At 41.7% G+C, this 11,349-nt stretch overlaps 1 long non-coding RNA gene across 1 annotated transcript; it reads left to right on the top strand.

Moving 5' to 3' along the window:
• Positions 1-7,441: 7,441 nt before the first annotated feature.
• Positions 7,442-11,136, top strand: LOC116689660 (uncharacterized). The gene is made up of 3 exons (XR_004332064.1): positions 7,442-7,526; positions 8,337-8,338; positions 11,127-11,136. It is a non-coding gene; the product is annotated as an uncharacterized LOC116689660 (long non-coding RNA).
• Positions 11,137-11,349: the final 213 nt, after the last annotated feature.

The raw sequence follows: 11,349 nt of genomic DNA on the forward strand, positions 1-11,349 counted from the left end.
TAAATTAATGAACAGTCGTTGTCGCTGGATGTCCCTCACCTTGCAAAACTCTGTTGCTTTCAGGAAACATCCACAAACTTTTAGTTAGCAAGCTATTGCCTGAAAATTGCACATTTTGAAGAAAATTTGGATCATGCAACAAGGCAGGCCTGCTTGGCTCTTTCGGGGACTGATCTCAAAGATTTACAATGAACATGTTTATGGCATTTACACACTGAGTTTGGGACTGATTGGAGGGTATTTGCCATGGACAAAGTACACACAGTGATACACTGGTTAAAGCAAATGACGGTTATCCATGTACCCAGCCAATTTAAATAGCTCACGTTACTGTATTGTGTGAACAGTTAACTTCATTTAATATTTGATGTGTCCAGACCTTACTCCACATGTTAGGGAAAGCTGGAAAAGGCCGGACCCAAAATGCAGAGGCGGAAACTGAGGGTAGTTTTAAAGATTTAATAAACCCAAAAAAGTGCACAAAACAAAAGGAGTCCTGGAAACAAGCAAGGAAAACAGGAACCAAGTCCAACTAAAAACAGAAAGCACAGGAACACTAACAAGAACCGGGAAGAATGACAAACAGTTAGCCCCACAGGAGACAAAACACACACAACGATCTGACAAAGGCCAAGGGGAACACAAAGACTAAGTAAAGAGGGCAACTAGGTGACAAGAGACAGGTGACACAAGGGCTGGGAAGCAGGTGGAAAACATCAGGTAATCACAAGAGCGGGAAAACACAGGAAGTAAAACTAAACAAGAAGGCACAAAAAACCAGACTATCACAATAAAACAGGAGACAGGACATATACAAGACAACACCAAAAATAACACAATCAAGGACCAAAAACAGAAGAAACCACAGGACAAACTACAGAACAAAATACCAAAAGCATAACCCCAGCGCTGTGGAGATAGGTCTGGCAAGCGAGACTAACAGCTCAGCAACACGTCTTCTTCTTTGCATTACGACTGAATCAATCACAACGTTACCGGTGCAATGTCTGGTTGAATGAGAATTGTTTATCACAAATGAAAATCAACATTACCTCTTACACTCAATTTAACATGTCCCAGTATTAATTTGAGTTACATTTTAAATGATTAAATATTTTAGTGTTGAATATGTTTTCTACAGTACATTGTATATTTGAGCTCCGCAGACCAGCTCTCACAGCAAATGTCCTCTATGTACTGTATATAGATTGATCACAATAAAGTCTCTTATCTAATGGCTTAGCCTTGAATTAGCAGCAGCCCTGAGCCTTTGGTTATGGGAAACCCTCACAGAAGGAACGTGCTTGCGCATCTGCTTTGGCAGAACAGCTACTAGGAAGGCCCTCTTTCTGAAATGACCTGTGATTGGCCAAAGTCTCCCGTCACAGGATAGATTTACCAAAGCCTAAATATAGGGCCGAGGAGAAGATACAGAAGTTTTGTTTTCTCTCAGACCATTTGAATTACAATATGATCAATGACTATTATGGATTTTTTTGCCCAACAAGGCCAAACATAAATTGCCTCCCCCTGCTTTAATTTAAATTCCTGTTAAACCCACAGGAATGGTGTCAAAACCACAACGCAGGTTGAATCAAACTATAATTTTTTTTCGGACCCCTCCTTTGAGACAAAGGCTTAATGATGAGGCTTGAAATACTTCAGCAGGGTGTCAGCTGCTGTGATCATTGATGCTGTGATGTTCAAGCTCCAACTTGCCTCTGCCTCTTGTTTCCTGCAGCCGAGGAGCCGAGCCTTCTCTCGTAACAGTTATGAACCAACACATCGGTATTCTGTTACCATGGCAGTGCAAACAACCAAGAGCACCTACTGCAGCATCACGCAACATCAAGAGCAGTAAGAAACGCGACAATAGTTCTTGCAGCAGCGGAGTGAAAGGATCCCAGGACAGGGATGGATGGGAGAAGTGATGATACTGCATTAAACTGGGATAAAGCTTTAAAGGTCCCATGACATGTTGCTCTTTGGAGGTTTTTATTTAGACCTTAGGGGTCCCTTAATATCATATCTGAAGTCTCTTTCCCAAAATTTACCCTTGGTGCTACTAGAGCCAGTCCCACAATGAGCTTTCTGTAGTATGTGCCTTTCTGTGTCTATAGCTTTTGAGGGGAGGCAAGGTGGAGGCTGGGAGTGTGGCCTTGAAAAACTGCCGCTTTGCTCGTTTGAAAGCCATGCTGTCTCTCTCTCGTGGGGGGGGGGGGGGGGGAATTCTCTGGGCGGTCAAGCAGAGAACGGGGAGGTAACCTTTCCCCTTTATACCTCATAAGGAGCAAGACTCCAGATCGGCCCATCTGAGCTTTCTTTTTCTCAAAGGCAGAGCAGAATACCCAGGGCTCGGTTTACACCTATTGCTGTTTCTAGCCACTGGGGGACCATAGGCAGGCTGGGGGAACACATGTTAATTAAAAAACCTCCCATAGCATGAAAAAAGTGACATTTTCGTGCCAGGAGACCTTTAAAGCATCTTTATCGAACTGCCCAGAAGATTATGTAACAACACTTTCCCCACATCAAGTATTTGTCTCTTGCTCTGACTCTGATATTTGTCATCTCAGGAATGCATTGGAATCGGCTTCAACTATGTCTCTGTGTTGCGACAGAGGAGTTGGCCACATCCGCTCTGACACACTGTTTTTTATGGCTGCTTTTATGGATCAATACAGAAAATTCTCATTTACTTTCCTCCAGAAACGTCCTTTCTAGTGTAAACTTACTGATGACCATCATAAAGTGTGTTTACGTGCATTTACAGATTTTTCTGTGACTATGTAATTTTATTCAATGCTGCCATTTGGTCAGTTTTGTAAAAGAGATCATCTCCAAAGCTTAGTGTTATGCATGAACGCAGAGTTCAGTGAACACGCTTATGTTTTTGATGAACGTGAACTGAACGGCACCCTGCCTCCCGGTTGTTTCGGTTTAACAAGCGTGGTAACTGGTGGCTTTCACGTAAAATTGTAGTATTGCAGCTCATTTAATTAAAAAAAACGCAACGGAAACTATTTTTTGGGGGGATGGTGAAATACACAACCAATCAATAACAGTTCATGCAGTTCAAAATTATTAACTAAAAGTGAAAAACTAATGAAAAAGGTAATTTTAATCAGTGTGAAGTGAATTTTGAGCTAGCTATTGTCAGGTGTGGACCTGCACGACACTGCAAGAAACTTCTTTGTTAAATTAAGACTAAATGAAGTGTTTAAAAAAGGTTTGCAGACTTAATGCTGAAAGACACCAAACCAAAACTGTCAAAGTGCTACCGTTTCTAACCATCTGAACAACTGCGATAGTAGGCTAGGATTTAAAAAAAAAAAAACATGACAACAATGGTGACAAATAATGCATGTTAATTAAAATAAAGCAGAACACATTCAGATGACAACAGAATAACTTAAACACGTTTATTTGGGATCAGAGCGGCAGCAGATTTAACACATTAGACTCTCCATGGTTACTTTTCTGGGTTTAGTTCAACCTGGTTTTGTGTAACCAAGTCAAAGCTAAATTCATCCAGGATAACTTGAATATCCCGGCTTAATTCCTTATCCTGGTTTCGTGCAACAGGCCCCAGACGGACCCCAACCATAACAATACTAGCGTGTTTCCAGCTCCAGCCAAACACAACAACAAAGACATGGGCGTCAGTTTCGTTTGAAATGTCCTGGGGACAGATATGCATTCGGAAGTGCATTTTCAGAAGTGCTGGGCACAATGACGCATTCTTGTTTTTTTTCTCTTTCGTGCAGGTCATGTTTTGAAAGACGCTGTCCTGTAGCTTACTAATGTACACGAATGAACATGTGTACAAAAAGTGAGGATGTCCGGGTGCGCGTCCCCACCATCCCAACCATCCCCACCGAAATCAACACCTGTGAACAAAGGCAATTGCCTGTTCATTGCCACTGGCTGCAGGCGATGGATTGCATGTGTGCAAAATCAGCTGTTTACTTGATGATCGTGGAGACAAACGATACACTTCTAATCACCATGACAACCTTTAAGAGTTCACTGAGAAAACGTGACACTCATGGATTTGTAAATCTAGACGTCTGGACTGTGTTTCACTGTTACTTTTCACTTGCACCTGAAGCAACGCAACAAACACAGACACAAAGGTCTACTGTTTCCTGATTAGGATTGTTAAAGTGTCACAGCGGCGTCTCTGTAACTCCATATAGTTTCACGTGGCATTTAGTGTGAACAAAAGATTGACCTTTTTCTGTTGAGAACAACAATATGCTGACGTGCAACTGCTTTGACACATGACAGCAGAGGATTTCAGTGTGTGAACAACACACTGAGGTAAAAATAAAGCTCAGACTTCAACAACAGAAGCTGCTGCTTTAATGAAAACAACATCTATCATTCAAACGTATGCGTGAAAGGGATTATTGATACTTGATCACTTTAGGTACTGGAGAACAAAGATCTTGCTTGGTGGGATAAGCTGAGTGTAGTAAAGGTTTTTTCCATGACACAAGCTATGTTTCTATACACACGTTTTTTATCCAAATTAAGTGACATTGAATGAAAAATGCCTTATTGAAACAGTAAAAGTTGATGCAATTTCATGGATATCAACTTAAAGGAAATACTTCTGGTCTCATCGTATTTTTGTCTTGATCGATATACAGCTTATGCAATACACGCTGATGGAAACGTTATTTGCCAAATAAACAATGAATTGCGATTAGATCATTTTATGGTTGCAACCCGCCACAAAACAAAGAAGAAGAAGAAGTTTTAGTTAGTTTCCGCCCAGTATTTCCGCTCTGTTTGCGCACATGGCGAATGTCAACAAAGAACGATGGAAGTGGACGGACGAGGAGACGAGAGACTTTCTGAATTTAAGTTATCAGGAACTCATGAAGGAAATGGCCGACAAAGGTTAGGACAAGCTGTGGGACGTCCTCCGGGGTAAATGGAAGGCGCTCAAACAGCGAGACATGTCTCAAAAAAGAGTCTTACAGCCGTGCCCAGAGGGAAAATAGAAGCCAAGTTGCATCTGCATCGTCATAGCGATGGGTTGATAGCTTCGTTTTTTTTTCTTATTATAGCTTGGTATGTCGCTCTCAGATGGCACGTAAGCACTATTACAACTTGTGCAATATTGATCATTTATTGGTAGACGGCACAATCCATTTTGTCTAGAAAAATCCGCATATGTTTGCTTGAATGTGTTCAGTGCGAAAATGAATGGAAACACCCTAAAATGTCTAAAATCAATTTGATGTGCCAATTTGATGGCAAAACAGCATGTGACGTCATTACACACAGATGTTTATTTGCTTTAAAGCCGTTGGATGGAAACACACTTTCTCCAGCTTTATTTACATACGTTTCTTTTACCAAACTTCAGATAATTTGATTGACGAAGTGAATGGAAACATAGCTATAGTGTGCTTAAACCAGTATAAAGTCTTGGTAAAACACATTGGTACCCATGTAGCATGACTATCAGTCAGTCCACCACTGGTTTTCAGTTGTTTTTCCTGTTTTATTTTGTCTATTCACTCCCTGTGTGTCACTGTTTCCCTGTTATTTGTTCATGTTTTCCTAATGTTTTCCATCCTTGTGTGTGTGTTTTCACGCTTCAGTTTTGCGTTTTACGTTGCAGTGTCTGTTTCTCCAGTGTCAAGTCTTGTTCTACTTCTTCCTGCCTGGTGATTGTCTGCCCCGCCCTGATGTGTTTCACCTGTTCCTGAACCCTTATGTCACCTGACCCTTGTTACCAGTGGCTGAGCCGTGCATTTTATTCTTTATATTTAAAAAATCTAAACAAAGATGGAATAACGTTACTGCTGTGGTTATGTGATGCTAGCTAGTTGTACTTCAGTTGGGTAACTGGTCCAAAAAATGCGCCCAACAGGGCAAACTCAAAAATAATTTGGCCAAAGAATATGAGCTTTGACAATGACAATCAACAACTACTTGCTCAAACAGCAGAGGGATTTACTCAAAATTTTGAAGGGAGAGAGTAGCACTGGAATTACAGTAGTAGACTCGAGGGAAATACAGATGAAGTAAATAGCCATATTTTTTATACATACAGTACAAATTTTTGTCTGTTTTTTAACCTGGAAGGACAGCACAAGGGTTAACCCTTCCAAAAAAACTCTGGTGTTTCTAGTGAACTTTACCCGTCTATTTTGTGGTTTTGGGTTTGAGTTTCTGTTAGTTTTGAGGTTCTATTATTGTTTCTTGTCATTTTTATGTGTTTGTTTTGTTTCCTGTTTTCTGTTATACTCCGTGGGTCTTCCCTTGTTGTCTAGTTATACATCCTGTCTTGTGTTTGTCCCATCAGTATGTTCTGTTTCCTGTTTTATTTTGATAGTCTGGATTTCTGTCTAGTCTTGTCTTGTTTTACTTCCTGTATTTTTGGTTTTCCCGTGATTACCTGATGTTGTTCACCTGTTTCCCAGCCCTTGTGTCACCTGCCTTGTGTTACCTCGTTAACCTGTGTATTTAGTCTTTGTCTTCCCCTTGTCCTTTGTCAGATTGATTTGTGTTTGTGGTAATGTCACTGTGTCAGCATCCTGTGTGTTTCCTCATTTTGCCCTTGGCCCCAGTTCATCTTATTTCTTTGTGTTTTGACCGGCGGTTTTTGGACATCTTCTGATTTTCTGGATTTTTGTGTGTAATAAATCTCAAGCAACAAAACTTCTGTCTGCTCTCCTGCATTTGGGTCCACCATTCTTTTCCTACTCAGTCCAGTGCATTCCTCTCTCATTTCTCATTCTAGGTACCGTCCGTGGGGTTAATAATTAACTTGGGGGAAAGCACCTGACACGGAACTCCCACACTGAGTCTCACTCCACCTGGTTTTATTACATTCTCCTGGACCAACTAACCAGTCGCCATCTCTTTTCCATCTCACCACCCATCCAAATCTATTCCTATGCTTTTGACATCCAATACAATCAGTCATACATTAACTATTGCAATACAGTCTCGCTACAGTTTGTGAAATTGTCACGTTATTTTTAATCCATTGATTTGTGCACATGGACACGTTCATCTTGTTTTTTTTTTGTGCGCCGGGACACTACAGGATCTCTGGGGGATGCAACAATGGAGAACTTAAACGCCACATGCGGGAGACATGGCGGTCTCTGGCCAACGCGCGACAACAGTGGGACAGTTGGGTTTAGGAATAGAAGGTTCCTGGATAGCTCAGTTGGTAAAATGGGTGCCAGTATGTAGAGGTTTACATCTTGATGCAGTGATCCAGGGTTCAACTCCGACCTGAAACCTGTTAATACATGTCATTTACCCTCTCTCCCCTTTCATCTCTTCAGCTGTCCTGGAAATATAGGCCTAAAAATGCCCCAAAATTAAAATAAAGAAGAATGTTGAAAGGACACGTCAAACGCCAGGACGGGGTCTTTAGGGGACACAACAGGGAAATTAAATGCCAAATGCGGGACACGATCCCCGGTCTCTGGAATGAAAGTCCTGTGTTGTTTGACCCATCCAACACTCGGGCCAACCTCCCTATGCAGATTGTCGGCTATTCACACTACTCACTACCGTAGTCGTGCTGTGATCACAAAAGATACATCCCATTGAAATACATTAGTTTAAAAAAACGTGCTCACCCCCACGAAAAAAACCAACATGAATGTGTCCGTGTACATAAATCAATGGATTAAATAATGTGACCATTTCACAAACTGCCGTGGGACTGGGTTGAACAGTGTTGTGGCGTGGTCCTTGCTAGTGGAGCAACAGTTTTTGGCGTCGATATGACCCACGCAAACTTTAACCAAGAAGATCATGTCTTGTTCTTTTTTTATTGATGCTCATTCATTGACTTTGGGTGTGGACAAACTTGCAAACATGAAGCTCAATAAAAAATAGGCTCAGGAACAAGTCAACACTCAAGTGTAGTATGTTTTCCTTATGGCCAGCGCCTGAACCTCTGACACTCCCTCAGTGAATCATACTCAAATCCACCCTGAATAAACTCACTGGGGCTAAACTGAAGTGGAACTCAAAGAGTTGAGATGTATGACAATCAGGATTTTGGTGCAGTGTGTTCGTTGTGGAGACGATCCAACAGCCAGTGTGGTCTGTTATTCTTTTCTCCTCTCTGTCACACTGCTGTGTCTCATTACAGCAGAGGGAAAACCAAAATTTATGTTTCATTTTTCCAATCCTCTTTGGGAGCATGAACTCTGCATTTCAATAAGTTTCTTAACTAAACACATTTTCACACCTGCCTTGTTTAGTGAGGTTGAATTGAACCTAGTCTATATACAACATACCACTTCCTGTCCTTCTTTCAGATGGATATCCATCACCCTCCGCTTTAGTTGTGTTGGAATTTTAAAATCTGGACTATGGTTAACTGCTCCAGAGAGTCTTTGTGCTGACTTATAATGTGTGATGCCGTTGTGTTTATGTGTTGTTAGGCATCCCTGTGTGGAGGTGGTATTTGTGTGAGTTAATATACAGTTTGTTGAACCAGTGTGTCACGACTTACTGTTGCACGCAGCGCTACGTGACTGTACATCCCACACTGCAATAATGACATACAGTGTATTGCATATGGTGGTGTTTGTGTCTTGCGTGCAGAGAAAATAGCGAGCGGATGATTAAGGAAACTCCAAAACATTCCAGAAGTTTCAGTGAGAGTTTTTGTGGTCAAAGCCTGAGGAGAGACAAAGAAAAACAAATCCAAAGTATACACGCAAGGAGAGGAGAGGAGGTATGAGAGGAGATGAGAGGAGAGGTTTTGATCTTTGTGTACAATAAGATAACCACACAACACTTTTTTCTGACACTATTTTTAACACTAAATCACATCACATGTTGGCATAAGTGAATATGTTCAACATGTAATTTGGAGGGTGTGGGTTCAGTTGTTTTTCCATTTTCTCCATGTTTCTCTAGACAATTTGCCTCTGCTGCTGTTCGATTACACACAGTTAAATCTGTAATGAACACTTTGGCTTTCATCATGGACTCTTAACTTATTTGTTCAACGTTCTTGCACTGCAGTAATGCAGCTTCAGCCAGATTGAATTTCATCTCATTCTTAAGTGAAATGATGACGTGCAACGATCCACTTAGAGGCCCAAATCCTCGACTCGAGTCCGCCATGCAGCTGCAGCAGGAAATTTCTTGCAGCTGTGAAATGTGATGCAGACAGAAGAGTTTGCGTGCATCTAAAAATAATTCTTTTAAGTCACAATAACAAAAAATTCCAAAGGTGGGTGGGGTTTACCTGGCCACAGGCAAGCTGACAACACCTACTCTGCACATATTTAAAGAGTCTGTGTGCTGAATTTAGAACTGGATTAGTGATGAAGAGAGACTTTCAGAGCACGAAAGAGAGAACACAAAAAAAAAAAGTGATGCAGAGTCTAAGACAAATTTAAAAGCCTGGGAAAGATAAGCAGAGACAGCTTCTGATAAAGACACTGATAATAATCTGGAGAAAACGGACTCTTGAGAAGATCATCAAACATCGACCATGCCTTCCTCTTCCTCTTCCTGCAGACTGCTCCCTGCGGCCCTGGGGCCTGTGGAAGCAACCAGCCCCTTCATCTCCTCCTCTTGTTCCAGTTCTTCCTCCTACCTGCATCCCTCTCCTCCCAGGGGTCGTCGCCCCCGCCGGGTCCTGTACCCGCCCTCTTGGAGCAGGAGGCCCCCGCTGAGGGAGGCGCCAGACCAGGCCCATCGCTGGCTGCTGCTCCTTTCTGCCCTTGTCTTCCTGCAGATCTACACTGAGGAGACTCACACAATCACAGGTTGGTTTGCCAACTTTGATACATTGCTTATTTATAGGCTACACAACACCTGAGTGAAGTTTGTGCAAATTGCGCAAACTTGATCTTTGTAGTCTTTTTAAAATTATTTTTAGTCAAATTGTAGCCATTTGATTTTTGTTATTTTAAAGCTATAATGCTCAAATACATTTTATAGCAACGTTTTTTCACATTCACGACACTGTGACATGAGTTGTACAAAGCTAATCAGACCCATAAATCTCTCTCTGTATTTCTCAGTTTGGCTATATTTGCTAAATAGTGCAGTCCTACTTGAGTGATGCATTTAGCTTTGGAGACATAAAAAAGATTATTCCCTAATATGCAGAGTTCATAGTGTAAGCAACTGTGTGGAGGAGGGGTGGGAGTGATGGGTGATCATCAAAGGCTTGCGTCATGTGGATGACAGTGTCATTACTCAGAATTCCTCATGAGGGCGACAGAAACTACGCACTGTTGCTTTAAGTTAATTTGGTCTTTTAACTTCCTATCTACAAATCTGGGAATGTTGACATCTGCCGTTTTTATTGTAGCCATAGATATTAACTTTTGTATCTGTTCTTTTTCCATCCAAAGCTCAGTTTGAAAAAAAACTTTTTTGTGAACTTTCAGAACTCCAGCGGCAGTGTCCAGACATGGCAGCGTCTCAGCCCCAGGAGGGTGAGGGGAGCCTGTGCACAGTGCAGGAATGGACGGGAGAGGAGCCCTGGAGGGTCCAGGTGGTGGGTGGAGCTTCAGAGACTCAGCTGGAGTGTGTGGTGGCATGATAGAGGAGCAAAGCATTTTAACTCATGCCATCTTGCTTCCCCAAAGAAACTGAGGGAGGGAAGCCAAATAGAAGAAGCTGCAGACTGAGACAAAAACTATTTTCATTCGTATAGTTTGACTGGAGACAGGCAGTTCCAGTTACGACATGCAATTGCACAAATATGTTTGTGTTGGAGGTGATCTCTGACCTTTGACATCTGTGCAGCTGGGTGCTTGTAATGATGCTGATTTAGGACACGAGGCAATGCTGATAGCTGAGTGTTTTTCCCCGGAGGAACCTTACATTTCAGCAACTGTTCAGCTGATGCGCTGACGACGATGTGCTCTCTCTTCGTAAAGGACTGACTATTAAATGTATTAGCCACAAAAAGAAACTTTGTCCAAAACTGCAACTGAAAACCTTCGCAGGATGTAAATGATAAAGGTTCATGTATTACTTGTGAATCATAAAAATTCAATGACATAAGTAGTTTAGTGTGTTTCTGTGTGTTTGGGTGTGTGAGTGCAGCAGTGCATTTGCCAGTACTGTCCTTAAATGTGCAATATGTCATTTTCTGCCACTAGGGGGCTTTCAATCAATACAGCAACATTACACTCAGCTTCTCCCAGTTAGGATTCCTTCAGTGTTCATTGTTCAGGAGTTTTTTTTACCAGGAACAAAATTATCCACAGAGGTCTTCTTCTCTTCTTCTCTCCTCCTATTACAACTAGCAACAAAACACTGAAAAAGCAGTTAGAAATCTGTGTTTCTGTGTCTGGTTAGCCCAGTTGGTCGAACAGGTATACA

Source organism: Etheostoma spectabile, chromosome 5 (assembly GCF_008692095.1).
Source record: "Etheostoma spectabile isolate EspeVRDwgs_2016 chromosome 5, UIUC_Espe_1.0, whole genome shotgun sequence".
NCBI lineage: Eukaryota > Metazoa > Chordata > Actinopteri > Perciformes > Percidae > Etheostoma > Etheostoma spectabile.